We start from the raw sequence: 16,131 nt of genomic DNA on the forward strand, positions 1-16,131 counted from the left end.
AAAAAAAAAAAAAAAGCCTTGTGGAAGTCCAAGCCAATTATGTTTGCTGCCTCAGCCTGTCAGCTCTCATCATCACCTCCACTCCAAGGAGTTAATCATATTTGCCGAGGATGACCTACTCTTCGTAAATGGATCCTGCTGACTGCCCTTGTGTAGTTTGCCACTGTAAGAGCTTGTGTGGCACTTGTAATCTTTTCCGATGCCATAGGATAACATTTCGCTAATTTTGTCTTTCCTCCAGCCAACTGTTTCCTTACACCATTACTTTGTTGCCCCTAGGAAGATGAGTGGGTTTTTGTTTTTTTTCCCCTAAAGTCCTGTGCAAATGACAGTCCCTGTAGCAGGCACAAACACACAAAGCACGGTGATGGCTGATGAGGTGCTTAGTTCCAGAGAGAAGAAGTGGGGAGCACATGCAGGCACCCAATATAAACCAGAAGAGGCTCATCCAGGGCATTGCTATGAGCTGCCCTGTGAAACTGGGGTTTCTGTGGACTTGGTCCTTCCTCTGATCTTCTCATCGAGATTCAGATAAAGTTCAGATAGTCTTTTTGTCATGGTGTCTTCCAAGAGATGAGCAAAAGGTAAGCAGCCACGTTTATTTGGTGGGGGGTTTCTGTTAAAAAAGGCTAATCAGGCAGCAGCTTGGAAAAGCAAAGCTGACACGAGTGATGAATGTCCGATGGGGCAGAGGGTGATTGTATGTAATGAAATATGTCAATTCAAGTCATAATAAAAACAAGGAACTGAGGAACTGACAGGGAGGGTGGAATCCATCCTGGCCAGTATGATCTGCCTGTGCTAGCTCCCATAGGCTGTGCTGTGTCTGTCACTGTGGGAGGGAGATGTGTGTTCCCACAGCACCACCTGTCACAGGCACCACTCTTAAAGTGTCTTTCTCTTTAGGTGAAGAAGAAGCCTCAGAAGCTGATTTTTAGAGGTCTAGTATGAAGAGATGGTAGAAAGGCTTTTCTAATTACGGGTTTTGATATAGTAAAATGCTTCATTGGTTTTCTAAGAGCAGCTAAGTTCTTAGAAACTTAGCTTTTCACATCCACCTCACAGCACCATGTAGAACATGGTGATCCTACCCCCAAGAGTCCCAAACAAAAGACAGCGTTGCTTCTGGATTGTGATACCAGCACTGGGGATTCTGCCAGATGGAGCCTTTGGTTGTCTCTCCCAGGTTACCAGAGCTGAGAAAATGGCCTCAGGGAGCAGGGAAGTCCCATACTTGTTCATCTCCATCATCCAGCAATCACTGCAGCTGATCTGCACCACAGCTCTCAGAATTACTGCCTCTGAAGCATAACAACTGAATACATGTAGTTTATGGCATCGGGGAAGATGATGTTGGAAAGATCTGAGGTTATTTACCTTATATATAGAAACTATGTAGAGGTTTTTGGTGTTTCTTTCTGGGCTACAGAACTGCATTCAAAACCAGCTCACAGTGCAGTCAGCAACAGCAGAGAAGCCCGGAGCACCAAGTGAAATCAAGCTTAGCCAAAAGAAAAGAAAAAAATCAGTTCTAAATGTAATCCCCATGGTGTAGGTTTGCACATCTTTGTCTCCACTGGGAAGCATTTTTATATCAAAACAGTCATTTTGACAAAAGGGACTGTTAAGTGTCACTTCTCGCTAGTTAGCCATGAAATTGTCCTTAATATGTGCAGATATTTCAAGTACCGCATAAATGTCACTCCACTAGCACTTGTATATCTGGACCTGGATCTAATTGTTGCATGATGTGAGGAGCTGCATAATGATGAGATTCTCATTGTAAAATGAGGAGTATTTCCCTGCAATTCACGGGATCAGATCCAAATAAGCAGTGTTCCAATTTTATTGGAGGGGGCATGAATCCACCTGTTCCATGTTAACTAAAAATCTGACATCTTAACAGATCTTTATAGGGTATGTGATATTCCGGCTTCGTGGGCTTTGCTGTATCTATTTATACAAATTAGGAGGTTTTATGTGAGAAAGGTTTGTGTTGATTTTGGTACACATCCAAACACAACATCTCATCTCCCCTGTTCCCTAAAACCAACTTTGAAAACCAACTTTTTCCTTCTTTTTTTTCTTCTTCCATCTGTATGTAGTTAAATGTAGAAGCCCTATGAAGCCTGTGTTGCTTTCCTCTGTTTTCTCAGCAGACTGTTATTGTAAGGGATGTTCCATGAAGTCGCACAGAGCATGCACTGCGTTAGCATCTGAGCAGGCAGTGTAAAAAATCAGATCTGATTCTGCCTGTGGAAGATAAATGAGCCAGAGTCCCCAGTGCCTGAGATTTGGTCATCTCTTTATGAGTTCTGAAGTACCTATTAGCAGCTTTGATGAGTGCTAGGGGAGATGGAGTCTACCTTGAACAACGTTAGAAAGCTGAATCAAATCACTCGAAATATCCTAGAGGGAGAAACAGCTTGAGCTGCTTATAGACACTGTATCCTTCTCTACTGCCTGTAAGGTTTATATGAACATTCTGGTGGTGGGGTGGGGTGTGGATAAAGAAGGCATTTTTCCTCAGTGAAATCTCCCAAGATGTTTCTCATGTCTCCAACAGTTACTTTGCCAGCAATTTTATGTATCAGTTTTCAAAAAGTCAGTTTTGAGGAAGCTTTTATCCCCACTCTGTCTTACTTCCACAAAGAGGTGCCACCTGCTAAGATGAAGCTGGTGAAAAGTCCACTGTAGAGATTCTTTGCCTCTTCCAAGGACACGTTAAGGCAGCCCCAAGGTGGTACTTTGGAAAAGCACTATGTATTTTCAAGGCACTAACATCAGTTTCTGCCTATCTGCCCTCCCAGGCTGGCATATGGATTGCCAGGCACTGCAGAGTATGGCCAAACAAGTTAACGCTGAGTTACTGTGGTTTAGGAAGTTGTGTCAGTGTGTAGCCATGTGTCAGTGGAGCCACAGCAACTGCTTTCGGTTTTGCTTCTAGCAAAGCAGTATCACTTGATGTGCCATTGTAGATTCAGCTGAGTGCTTGCCTACTCGCCTATGCCCAGTTAGAAATTAATTTGTCTTCATTGCTAAAATACCTGGGAGGCTATACGCTGTGCCCCAAATTAGTTGGTGCAGAGCACTTTAGAATTGGGCTCAAACACTGCTAAGGTTTGTCAGTTTGCTGCCTGTGTTTGGGAATGACATGAGCAGTGGTGGGGAGGCGATGCAGATGCAGAGACTGCATCCTGTGTTGAGCTGCATCTCCTCCTGTGCTGCTGGGACCCAGTGCAGGGTGCCAGGGATCTTATGATGAAGTTGTATCTGTTTCACTGCAGGGATGGAAGCTGCACCAGGGAAAAGGTTCCCTTCAAACCAAAGAAATGAGAGAGGAAAAAGCTGCTGCCTCCTTTCTGGGGGTTGAAATGGAGCCATAGTGGTCCTACAGCCTGACCATAGGAAGCCTAGAGTACAGCCAGTATTTTACCATCCCAGAAATTGACAGGAGTTCACAGGATAGGGATTACTTCCTTCTGCCAACAGTTGTGCTGCAAAGAGGGCTGTCCCCATGCTTATCTTGATGGAAAGGCCAAAATGAGTGAGTTTGGAGAAGCTGAGATTTTATGGTTGTGAAGCATTCTGGTATCCATGCCCCCATTCTATTTACATCAGGATGCCTCAACTCTAGCCTCTTTGCTAACAGACCATAACCCTCTCATCCCCCAGTGTTGTATCTTGCAGAGCCACTTGAAGCCTTTTTCAAAAGAAATCTTGCTTAGGGAGCAGGCCCTGAGATCCAGTTGAGCACACTTCATTTTCTTTTAAATGCGTTCAGTGGGTATTTCAAAGTGGATTTTGATGGCAGACATCTGTGTTGCTCACACACACCCAGGACAGCTCAGAGCAGGATCAGTTGCGCCCAGGACTGATAGTTGGTAGCAACTCCCAAAGCCTTGAACATTGCATAGCAGCAGAGAGAGAAAGCACTGCCAGTGCTTTCTTCACTGCAGGGAGCTCTGTAAGTAACATTCAGCCTAATTTAGAAGAAAAATGAGTTGAATTTGCAGCAAGAGTGACTTTTCTATAGCAGCCAATGAAGTGGTGCTCCAGGCAGCAGTAAGATCACGCCTGAGGCTGTGTGCAGTGACTATGGGGACTGGGATGGAAATTGTTGGACATAACAGGCAGGCACAGAGTTGGTGATGGCAGCACAGCGGATCGCTTGCCAGGAAATCAAATGTTGCTTTATCCCTCTGGCGTCAGGACTCTGCTTCTTGTCTGAGATATATTTAGTAATTCATTTATTGCCAGGTACAGCATAGTTCTTGTCTAAAAGTTATCATGCTTTTGTATTTGGGCTTCTCCATTTTTTTTAATGCCTTCATAGCTTGCTTATGCCCTTCCTGTAGGCCACTGTGGGACCTGTGACAAGTGACATGCTGATGCGGTAATACTGCCAGTCTGTTTTGATTTGAAGCAGAATCAGCCAATGTAAAGAGATTTCAGCATCAGAACACAGGAACTCTGTTCTCTATCTTATTTTCTGCAACAGAGTAGGGCAAACAGTAAGCACTGAGTTGAATTTTAAGCCCTAACCAAGAATTTCAGGGATATAAAATGATTTGATTTGGAGGGATCCTTACAGCCCTGCTCCTGCTGTGGGAACAAAAGAACCTCAGAAGCATAAAGGGAAGCCAGAAAAGCTTAGTTAAGCCCTAATGATTGCTGAAGGAAACCAGTAAAACTAAAAGGGGAAACAAGCCCCACTATAAAGCCACCCACCGCTCCCACCTGATGGGGCTGCTCTGTGGCCTGTGGTTTTGAGTGCCCCATCCTGCCCCATCCCAAGGGGATGTGGTGGCAGAGGTTTTGCTGTCTCTTTGCAAGGCACAGGGACCACTCGGCAGGAAATGAGTTTTCCCAATTGGCATTAAGTGGGGAGAAAAACTGGTCGTGGAGTTTCCCACAGCTGCACCGAAGAATAATAAGCCAAGCAAACACATGGAAGTGTTCAGAACTGTAGGCCTTTTGTGGCACCTGCTGACTGCACAGGATGTCCATATGAACCAGTGTCCCAACTCTTCACTCCTGTGAATGGAGTTTCTAGGACTGCTGCTGAAACATAGCAACGTGGAGCAAGTGCAACTCTGCTGCAGGGGATGAAATGCAGCCTAGTAGGAATAGGTCCTATGCAGCTGGAGAAGTGTGACCCCTCATCTGGAGTGAGTTGTTAATAAGCTGCTGTAGTAATGACTGGCTCTTGTATTCACCCCAGGAACAGATGGCTTCATCAGGATGAAAATAAACCTGAAAATGATTATTTTGTGCACTGGTACCTGCCATAATGTTGTCCAGTCTGCTGGTCAGCACCCACCACAGCCTGGATGCTCTTGTCCTCTGTGACTGCCAGATACCTTGGTATGGTCCTTTCACTTTTCTTTCTCTCTTTTCATATGACCGAAGAGTCATTGCTTAAATGTGACTAGGAACTAATCTAAATGTGTGCTACAAAGGAGAGTATATGAGAGAAAATTTGAGCTGCAGTAGCAGCTATCCAATCCTTTAAAGATTTTTTCCATAGAAAGACCACATGGGCTTCCTAAACTTTCAAGCTGCCTCAAATGGCTTTGAATGGGCCTCCTTTGCCTGCTTGGCACATGTGTACTCCAGATGCTGGTGGCCTGAAGGACAGAGGGAGCTTCCCTGCTCACCAGCCTGGTGTCCAGGCGTCCCACCATCCACTGCTTTTGCATATTTGTTTGTTCCTTTGAGTTTCTGAGCACTGCAGCTGGGATTTTCATTAACTTGTGTGCTCTGCCTGTCTCTTGCCAGAATAATCCTCTTGTTCAAGAAGAAAGTCATTTAGAAGACATCTTGTGCACCTTCATCATGAAGGCACATAACACTGGTCTGTCTTTTCCATGCTGTGGCTCTGGCACCATTTGGGGTCCATGCTGGACAGTGCAGTGACAAGTTGCCGTTGTTCAACATCCAGCAGCAAACCTTTCTGAGATGATGGCATAGCAACAAGTTCAGGCAGGTCTCCTTCATCTTGTGCTACTGTATGTCTTCAGGGTATTATCTAAGCTTTGTTATCAGTACGGTAATGCTGCTGATTTTGTGATAGACAATGCCTTAGGGACAATGCCAGCAGCAAAATTATTTTAGTGATGTTAAGAAGAAAGGATCTAACATTGTTTTCATCTGCTCTGAGAAACAGTCCCAATCCTTGGGCTCCTCAGGCACAGCAGTTGAACGCTCTGCTGGGATTTTACACCTGAGTCTCCCTACAGAAGAAGAGTTGGTGGAATAAATGCAACTTATCTGACATACAGAGACACAATTTATCTGCTACGTCTTTAAGTATACATATGCTTGTACTTGCAGCTTACTAATACTAACTGATGGCCTGAACAACAGGCATTTACTGTTGCCAAAAAATCTTGCTTATTATTATTTTTTTTTGTCTTCTCTTAGTCTTTCTCCCCTCTCTCCTTCCTTTCCTTTTTTCTTTTCTTTTTCTTCTTCCTTCCCTTTCCTTTTCTTTTCTTTTTTGTCCTCTCTCTCTCACTTTAGGCTGAACAGTCACTGCATTGTCAAGGGGCTTGCACTAATCCCCTGAAATCCCCGAGGACAACTAGGGCTGTGTTAAGTGGGCTTCAAAGGCAGAAGGTAGAATGAGGTGTGATAGGAAACCAGCTCTTACTAACTGCTTCACTACAGGCTAGCTTTAAATAAATTGCAGCCCTGAGTTGGTTGGACATTGACAAGAGTGCTGTGATATTTGTGGCTGCACTACAGAGAACTTCAGTTTTTTAAAGGAGGAATGGGAGAACCTGGAAGGACTCAAAGCTGTGAAATTGTAAAACAAGAACAAAACAAGCCTCACAGCATGGGGGATACCTAGATTTGCCCAAGGTTGTGCCTCTAGTAGGCAAAATTTACCTGGCTCTTAAGAAAACATGCTGCATTCTTTATTACTTTGGTTTGAGTTTGGTTTTGGGAGCTGCTGAGCAATTCGACAGATGCTTTGATAAGATCCATAGAACCAGAGAGGTTTTTTTTTGTTTGTTTTTCTTTTTTAAGAATAACAGAATCTGAGTTCCAGGGAAAAAAAAAAAAAAAAAAGTAAAAAAAAAAAAAAAAGTACTATTTGGCATCAATTTGGAGTCACCAGCTGCTGAATCTTGCAGCTTGGGAGAGGTGGTGTGAATCTGATCCCCACATTAGATGTTGCAAAGGGGAAACTCAGGTCCTGGACTTCAGAACTGCCAAAGCAGTATGTGGGGTTAGCTAAGGCTTCAGTTAGGTCTCTTTATTGCCTTGCATTTCCACCATATCTGGGTGTAAAATTGCACCTATTTTGCCTGAGCCACTAGTTGTGTGGAAAACCAAGTTGGAGGCTTGATGATATCTGTAGCCTCCCTCTTAGTTCATTCAGACTAAATCAAATTTTAAGTGCAGCTTACTCCCAGCAGGCTCCTAAGAGCATTGATCAGTCTCCTACTCTTTAGTTTCTTAGTCGTAGTTTGAGTACTGTGTTCTTTCTCCCTTTCTCCAGGCGATTTTTCTACCCTTAATCACCGCCAATAGAGATGCAGATTGCTATTGATGTTGCCATAATAGAAGACCACTGACATAAATCAACACAGAGAGCAATGGGATAATGCAGATTTACATCAGATGAGGCTATATTATGCTTTTAAAGGCAAAGTCTTGAAAAGCTGAGGCGACTAGTCAGAATTTTAATTTATCAACAGCCACTTGAAGCGAGGAGGCCTGGAATGGAGGCATCATTTTATATGGTTAAATAATGGTTAAGCTTACAGGTCTCATGACTGGAACATCTTCATTTTCATCAGATTTGATTTAGTTAAATGTTGATGGAGGTGAAAAGCTGTCCTGCACTTAAAGATGGCTGACCTGTCATTCAGGTAGGTGTGAAGTGTCTAAGGAACATGGGTGGTGGGGGATCCCCTGGGAGCAGCTACATCCTCATCTGCTACAGCAATATCAGGTCCATCCATATTGTTGATGCAGATGTAATATCACCTTCCATCACTACCAACAGTCTAAATTACAACCACTGCTTGCAAGGCGGGAATATGGTTTTAGCTACAAGGCTATTTTTCATTGCTCTGGTAATGTAAAGTGGCCATAGAGTGGATACAGTCATTTTTTCTGCCTGCCCTAAGATTGTTTTGCATTCAAAGGGGTGTAAAGAAGCTGTTGGGTGATTGAGAATCCAGTTTCTGCATACTGAGGAGCCCCACGTCATTTGTGCACACTCATTTTTCCAACCACAGCCATTCTTCAGTTTGGCCGTTCCTTTGGAGAAGAGAGGAGACTCTAAACTAGCAATTTGTAGGTGAAACCCCTGCAAACATAGGGCCTGGGAATGAGGGGAAGTCCAAGGAAAAGAGCAGTAAGTTAAATAAGCACCATGGAAAAAAATGCAAACCTCACAGTGGGCATTCCTGCTGGGTTTTCAGTAGATGCATTGCTGGGTACAGCACATCCACCACACTTCCCATCACAGCTTGCTCCTCTCACATACAGGCGTTTGTTAGCAAGGCCATGAGTCAAAGCGACCATAAATTACGTGAAGCCACAAGAGAGTTCAATCAGAAGCCAGAAGGAATTAGGGAAAACAGGGGGAACTGGTTAAATGGGGAGCAGGGCAAGCAAAGCATGAGACCAGGGGATGCTCAGGAGGCACGGCAGGCCTCTGTTCTAATGCAGGGCTGGCACTTCTCTGCTGCTGCCTCACACACCCGTGCTGTTCCACCCAGCCTTGCCATGCTGCCAGCTGTGAATACAGCTTGTTCAGCAGGCAAGATGGGGCAGGCAGACATCCTGCTGGCAGCCCTGGCCAAGGGGACAAGGCTGAGTTCAATCATGTGCCACTTGCAGTGCCTTGGAGGCTCATAGGAAGCACAGGCAGCAGCAGCCAGCTCCTGGCCTTCATCCTTTCCATCAGGCCTTCTCCTAAGGAAAGGGCAGCTCGCCAGAAGAGTCAGCACAATCAGCCTGGTGTGCCCCGGATCCTGCTGCACGTACCAGGCGTAATCAGGGAGGCTCACGTTGGTAACACACCCAACTGGGTCATAGGAGAGAAGTGCAGGAGAGCCAGGTCTGAGGGAAGATTTGCAGGCTAAGCAGCCATCACGGTGGGGAAATAGGTTTGTGCTCCAGCACCCTGCAGATCTGCTGTACTCATATCTGTCAGGGCTTTTTTTGTATTGAGATAGAGCACCCAGATAACAGCTAGCAGCCCCCATTAGTAGGTAGGCACACTTTGACTCGACCACTTTGCAACAGAATGTAATATATGAAGAAAACCGTTCCTGTGGTTTCAAGCATTTTTTTCATAGAAAATAACAAGCTAGAAAAAAGAACTTCCAAGACTGGATGACTGCTCTCCAAGACATCCCAAACAAAAAAATAACTTTGAACAGCAAGAAAAGTTTCAGCTTCAATTCTGCTTTTCGGGAGAGAAGAGGTGAGCACACATATTTCGTGTCTATGCCAAATATTCAGCTAAAAAACTGCCACTGAATCTGCAGCTTAAAAGAGAAGTTGAGGCTGCAGTAATGCTGCCCAATGACCCACCGCCCTGCCCTCCTAGGATGAACGAACCCAAAGAGAAAGTCAGAACTGTGGGCCAATGCTGGCAGGGTGGGAATGGCAAAAGGGATGGGCCCTGACCCTGCAAGTCATAGTCATAGCCTGCTCTGTTCCTGGGGAAATGATGCTGCGTGTCACCTCTTTCGGGTCAAACAGCAAGGCACAACCAATCCCAAAGGCTGTGAACTTCCCAAGGCTGTACCTTTCTCTTTGTCCGCCTTTAAAATGCTGTGTAATTCCTGTGCCGTGAGAGTATGAATGCTAATGACAAAGAAAAGCAAAGTCACCGAGCTGTTAGACCCCACTGTGTTATCAATGCGGATGTATCCTTCCTGCCTGCATGCTGCCAGGTGTCCTCCCTGCCAGCTGGCAGAGCTCCATCCATCAGGAATGGCCTCATGACTGTGCACAAGATATATATGTCTGCTGGCCCAGCTAAAAACTCCAAAGACAGTGGTTGACCAAGACAGAGAGAAGAAAACTGGCCCTCAGGCAGGGCCTTTGGTGAGATTCCCACTGACTTTGCACTAGCAGTTCCAAGTTTTCAATATCTTATGAAAAAATGCAACAGTAAAATACTTCTAGAATGAGTGGGTGGAAATCCAATACACTAAATGCCTCATCAACATTTAAAATACTGCTTGATCTCATTCCAAGTACGCACACTTAAGGGTGCAAAGGGTGACAAATGTACACCTGATGACATCAGCAGTGCAGGGTATGATGTCCAGCAGTATCTCCACACAGAAGTGGAGCCATAAAACTTTTCCAGACCAATTCCAGACTAATAGTAAATGGATAATAGGGCTGAAAAGCACAAATTCTAAGACAGCTTGTCTCTTGAAATCAAGTCATTGTAAAAAACACTTCTGAAAGCTGCAGAATACAACATAAAACTTGACTTTGAATACAGGCTGATTCAGTCCCCTGCTGTCATAGTCTCACTCCCCTGAGAACAGGTTGCTCAGCTGGATTTCTACCCAAGATCCATGCTTTGGCCTTTCTGGCTTAATCTGGTAGTACAGGGTGAATAACAGCCAGCTGTGTTAGTGATCAAGTCTTCCTGCCTGCAGGAGTGTGCTTGGTGTGGATGTTAGGCAAGCAGTTGATGTCTATGCTTCAAAGTGGACAGGCATCTGCTTCAGATAGTAGCTTTCAAACAGTATCTTGGAGGTTAATGATGAAGCATGCTGTAGTAAAAGAAGAAAGCCTGTCTAGCATTTGGCTGTTGAATGACTGCATTTTTCTGTTCCAGCATTTAATCTTACACTGAGTTATCTACTGCTAGCAAATGACTACAGCTAGTCAGTGATAGTTTTGTCCTGGTCCCAAATGAAGCCTGAGACAAGACCAGAGTTAACTTAACAGAGTTAACTTAAACATAAAAGCCAAAAAAGAAAAAAGTTGCAAGAGGGAGAGAACATAAGTGGAAAAAAGAAAAGATGGTGCGTTAGCTGGACATTTCCTGAACAGTTTTGTTTCACTCTTCTGAAATGCTACAAGCTTTATTTTGTGCAAACCACCAGTGGTTTCCCAATTGGACACATAAAATTTATTAGACAACCCTTAAAACAGAATCAAAATTGACCACAGAGGTCTGCCTCTATTCATAGCAAATCCATCTTTATTAAAAGTGAAGTGGTGGAGAAGGCAAACTTCCCATGTCCATTTCCAGCTGTTCGGTTTCTAACCCAGTCAGTGACAACTGGTGAGTTTCAGATTTATGACATAAGAAAAATTAAACACATCCTTTCCTCAGAAGATTGTTCTGGAGAGGGTAATTATACAAGTACAGTCTAAGCTTATTATCTCTTTTTTCTTGCGTTATCTCCCCTACTCCTCTTCCTTTTTGCACTACTACATTTCCTACACATGTGCAGCAAAGTTGAAATGATATTTTGATAATGGACACACAATGAATGTTTAAAAGGGCTGGTTGACAATGTGAGACTTTGTTAAGGAAAAGAGGACACAATGAATAGCTATAATGGGAGTCATTAATGAAAGGACTTTTTTTTTTCCCCTGAGAAAGGCTACTTTTTAATGCTGCTCAGGTTTCCTTCTCTATTTAGACAAGGACACAGTGGAGGTCAAATCTACTGCCAGGTCATTCCTGATGATTCATAATGAAACTTAGGTCACTAAAGAATTTTTTTAGTACTTTTTTTAATCTAATCTATCCAAATTAAATTCTGATTTGGCTACATACATGTATTGTATGTGCGAGAGAGATTCCACCATTGCTTTGGTGGATGATGTTCTCCTATATTCTGCCTCTTAAAGCAACTCAAAAAAAAAAAAAAAAAAAAAAAAAAAAAAGGAGCAAATCTGTTGAAAATACCTTCTAGCAAGCTTTAGGGAGCATCAAGAGCAGCATATTTCCCAATGGCTGCAGGAGCAGCAAACCCAGTTCTTAATTGCTTTCCACTCCATTTCACCCCTCTGATGACAGGAGCTTCCCAGCTCCAGCCTGGCTTTGAGACTTCCATCCATTAGCATGGCAAAATGCAGCTTCAGCCACCTCTCAGGTACCTGGAAGCTGCCAGAAAGATCAGTGGCTGAGTTTGCTTTGTCCTCTTCCCTTCCACATTCACCAGCTGTATGAAACTCTTGCCCAATGGGCTGTGCAATGGATACACTGTGTGTTCCTATGTCTGTCATGAAGGAGCAAACTGTGAACAAAATAAGTATTAATTTTCCTGCTGAGTGCTGGAGCACAGCAAGCCCAGTGAACAGGTGCATGATGAGAGCAGAGCTGGTGGTAGGGCAGGGTGAGGAAACAAGGGAAAATCTTCTCCTTCAGCAACAGTAACATAGTAGTAGCATTTTGCCTTAGTGCTGAATTGCTTTTCACTAGAATAGCAGGCAGAGGAAACCCACGCTTCAATACCTCCATTTCCTTAATGATAGAGAAATCCTGAGATGAGTTATTTAGTGTCCACATCCTTCCTGTTGTATGCATCCTGTCTGCAGCTTCTTAGTGAAATAAGTGTTTTTTTCCTTTCTTTTCTTCCACCCCTCTTGTACCCTTTTCTCCCTCTGCACTGCACTCTGCTACTCACACTTTCTGCCTGCCCAGAGAAGCAGGCACTCCTTCCTCCACCACTCACTGAGGCTCAGAAGTGCCAATCCTGAGCATCTTAGAGATTTAGTGTCTGTAATGCCCCACACTGACAATCCAGACAAGACTGATATGAAGCTGTCATTATTTCTCACTATCATTGCTATTGAGCAGAATGGATTGAATTTCAGCCTGAGTTTCCCTTGGATAAGTTGAGATTCATTGACTTCAGAGGAGGTTGGTGGTGCTGTAGAGAAAAGCTGTGCTATGTGCTCTCTTTCAGTTGTTCTTGTTCCCCCAGTTTTCTCTCCCCATATTTAGTTAACATCATCTTACTTACGTTATGGCCATTCAATGTGAAGTGTTCAGTAAACAACATGAGATGTCTCCTCACAGGAAGGTTACAGACACCCTCCTGATTCAGTCCCTTTCTCCTTTCCTTTTACCCAGAGTCTTTCTGTCATATGCTTACCTGTCTTTTCTTTACTTTGAGCACAGAATTAATCAGCACACCCCTTACTGCTGCCCTAATCAAGGCTACTGAAAGTACATTCCAGCTTTCACTACCGTTACTTTTCTTTCCAAGGCCCAGGAAAATCAATAATCTATGAAGTGCTCAGTTAATTTTATCTGCTTAATGCTGCCAAAACATTTTCAATAGAGGAGCAATTTTCTACTAGAGTTTTTTAGGGCAGAAACTGCCCACATTGACATAACAAGCATTAAGACCAGCATATACTCCATAGGGAGGGGAGAAGAAATTTTTAATTTCGTTTAAAAGATGACAAGTTTGGGATGGTTTCCACAATAAAGCCATGGCTACCTGAAGACCAGAGCTATTGAGAGCTTTTAATAAAATAAAAGCCTCTGTATCTGTTTAAAACAGCCTCAAAAGTGGGTATCAGTTACAAGAATCAATAACCACATGAACAACAACAAAAAAAAAGATGCCAAAATAATACAAGTTTTTTTTTAATGTAGTGCTATGTTACCACATATGGTTACACATGCAGTGTTGGGAGGCTAGCTCTGAAAACAGTCCTTTTAATGGCACCAGATGTCTGTATGGTAAGGAGGAAGAAAGGACTGCAATCAAACTGGGAATTGGGCCCTGTGGGCCAGTTGAGCCCCAGAGCTGTAGAAAAGCCTCTTCCCTTCCTACAGCATCACCTCCAGTACTAACTCACATATAAAAGTGGAAGATGCTCTGGGTTTTCAAACATCATCCTCTTGCCATCTGTTTGAGGCAAGACTAACATCATTACACCACTGCTTATGCCACATTGAGTCTTAAGTCACTACATAAACAACACAGCAAAGCCACTCTGATTTCTGTTGTCACTGGTCTTTTCCTAGGAATTGGCCAAACAAATATTTTGCTGTTTTATGTCAGCAAGAGACACGAGCTGGACCTGAGAACCAGAGTGCAGAACGGTTCTCATGATCTCACTGGGCCAAGGACAGAAGTCAAGGTAGAATCATAGAATCAATTATTAAGGCTGGTTAAGACCTGTAAGATTACCCAGTCCAACCACTAACCCACCCCACCATGCCCACATACCTCAATGGGATGCCACCACATTTCTTGAACACCTCCAGGGACAGCGACCACCACCTCCCTGGGCACCTCCAGTGATGAGATACAGGAGGTTTTTGGACTTACTGTAGTATAAATTTATTCTTACATCTTTTTAGTAATACATTATGTACTAATCCAAAATGGAAACATACTGTACACAACCAGGCTTCCCACCTACTGTGGAAATTGATAGTAACAATTATCACAGTCAGAAACAGTGCAATTTGTGAAGCACCATCACAGAACAGTTTTTTGTAGCCACAACCTTCTCTTCCTTCATTATTGCTGATCCAGAAGGGACTGCTAACATCTAAAGATAACCATACAGTGAATTCCAGAGCCTCACCCTTCCAGTACTCAGGAGCTGGGGAGTGATCCGCCATGGGGAAATGGCTTACTGGGAGATCCTTGTTTTGTCAGTGCTGCCAAGGTTGGTATCCCAAAATGAGAAAGAAAAACTTGCTGGCTTGGGGACCCTATTTCCTGAAGGGCTACACAGTAAAGTGAATCATCTTGCTGATGTTAACCTTTTGGTATGGTGGGTTTTCTATTCTTGTTTTTAGTTACATGTACCTTGCTGTTCAGAAGAATCAGGAACTAAACTTTTTAGATAGATTCAAAAATCTCAATCACAATATTCAACAAATACCATATCTGAAAACTCACTACTTCAAAGAGGTGTAAGAGTTGTATCTGTACCACAGCACCTACTCTGTTCCCTCTCAGAAAGAAGCATATCATCCACATGGGGCTCCTGAGGAACAGTTCAGCTCCTTCATAGGGATCAATAAATTGGTAAACATAGTCTGCATAAGGAGAAATAGTTACTGTGACACAATAGAAAACACAACAAGACAGCAGAGCAGCAAGACCTCAGGCTGCAGCAAGTAAGGATCTGCTCAGACATAACAGTAGTGGGTGCAAAACCAAGGTGAAGAAGCTGCTTACCTTCAGATGGCCTGTAAGATCCTCAGGCAGGCAGGCAGAGCCCTCCACATAAAACATGCTCACCTCTACTGCCAGCCCTTAAATGAGGTCTGGGAAAGGGTGGATCCTGGCTCCACCTCTTCTGATCATTCAATTGCATTGCATGCACCTGAGCTTCCCTGGGTTGGCCCTGCCTTCCATCAGGTGTTCAATCACTGGTTCAAGCTGTGACTCAGCATTTCCACTACAGTTACTGTGCATTTTTATCTTATTCTTTGTAAAAGGATGGGTGCTGGAAACCTCCGGTACCCCCATCATATGTGGAATGGTGTTCATTGGTGGCACTCTGTGGGTCACAGGACAAAGTAAAAGGAAACTGTGCACGACAGATGCTGCACTGCTTTGTTGTGGTCCATCAGAGAGGGAAAGGTGGACAAGCACCAAAAAATTGCATGTGTACTCAGTTCTATTGAGGTGGTTTGTATGTGCCTTCAGAGGGCTGTCGCTGGGTTCATCGCTCATCTCCCTCTGACGCTGCCACGGTCTCACCCACCCAACAAATCAAAGAGTTTGGTTTTCTTCTTCAAAAGGATTTTTAGGCCCATGGGGAAAACAGTCATAATAATAATAAAAAGAAAAAGAAAAAAAAAAAAAAAGAAAAGAAAGAAAAAAAGATCACTGACAAACACAACTGCAAGCTTTTTTCTCTACCTTTCAAAAATCTATATACCTGCTCTGTCCAGTTCAGAAAAATAACCTGTAGCTACCTGGGAGGCCAGCACTCACACTGCCAGGGACTTCTTGGGTGAAGGACAAAAAACAGTGGCATCCAGTGTGTGGATGGGAACAGGCTGGTGTAAGCCATGTGTAAAACGCATACACAAAGCTTTTGCAGAAGAACAGGCAGGACTTAGAACACAAATAGATGGAGATGTTGCTGGATGCACAATGCCCCCTTCCTTTTTTCAGGATTCCCTTCCCATTCCCT

The 16,131-nt window shown here is 43.8% G+C and overlaps 1 long non-coding RNA gene across 1 annotated transcript; it reads right to left on the minus strand.

Moving 5' to 3' along the window:
• Positions 1 to 10,415: 10,415 nt before the first annotated feature.
• Positions 10,416 to 15,202, minus strand: LOC125701353 (uncharacterized). Its single transcript, XR_007380218.1, has 3 exons — positions 15,165 to 15,202; positions 11,918 to 12,115; positions 10,416 to 10,766 (listed from the first exon to the last, which is right to left on the minus strand). It is a non-coding gene; the product is annotated as an uncharacterized LOC125701353 (long non-coding RNA).
• Positions 15,203 to 16,131: the final 929 nt, after the last annotated feature.

Source organism: Lagopus muta, chromosome 16, assembly GCF_023343835.1.
Source record: "Lagopus muta isolate bLagMut1 chromosome 16, bLagMut1 primary, whole genome shotgun sequence".
In the NCBI taxonomy this organism is placed as follows: domain Eukaryota; kingdom Metazoa; phylum Chordata; class Aves; order Galliformes; family Phasianidae; genus Lagopus; species Lagopus muta.